Here is a 619-nt window from a genome sequence, read left to right on the forward strand (position 1 = left end):
TATATATATATATATTTATAATAGAAGAGAAAAAGCAGTATAATTAAAATAAAGAAAAACACGCAGCACTATAGATTTATAGACAAAGAAAAGAAAAACAAAAAATAAATAAAATAAATAAATAAAAATAAATAAAATAAATAGACTAAATAAAATAGATAAAATAAACTAAACTAAATAAATAAAATAAATAAAGTAAATAAAATAAACAACTAAATAAATAAATAAAATAAATAAAATAAATAAAATAAATAAACAAAATAAATAAAATAAATAAATAAATAAATATAACTAGTTGATTATATCTTCTCCTCCCCCACACAAAAGAAATACATAAAAATTAAATTTGTTTATATTTGGGGTGTACATACACCCCAAATATACACAATACGCACGATGCTTCCCTCGCTACTTTCTCCTGCATGCATGCATGGAGCCCCATCCATAATGCATGCATGCGCATGCATGCATGCACATGCATGCGTTCATATGCATGCATGCACGCATGCATGCATGCATGCGTTCATATGCATGCATGCGTTCATATGCATGCATGCATGCATGCATGCACATGCATGCGCGTGCATGCGTTCATATGCATGCGTTCATATGCATGCAT

The sequence above is a fragment of the Eimeria mitis genome, genomic scaffold, assembly GCF_000499745.2.
Source record: "Eimeria mitis Houghton genomic scaffold, Emh_scaff2924, whole genome shotgun sequence".
Classification (NCBI taxonomy): domain Eukaryota; phylum Apicomplexa; class Conoidasida; order Eucoccidiorida; family Eimeriidae; genus Eimeria; species Eimeria mitis.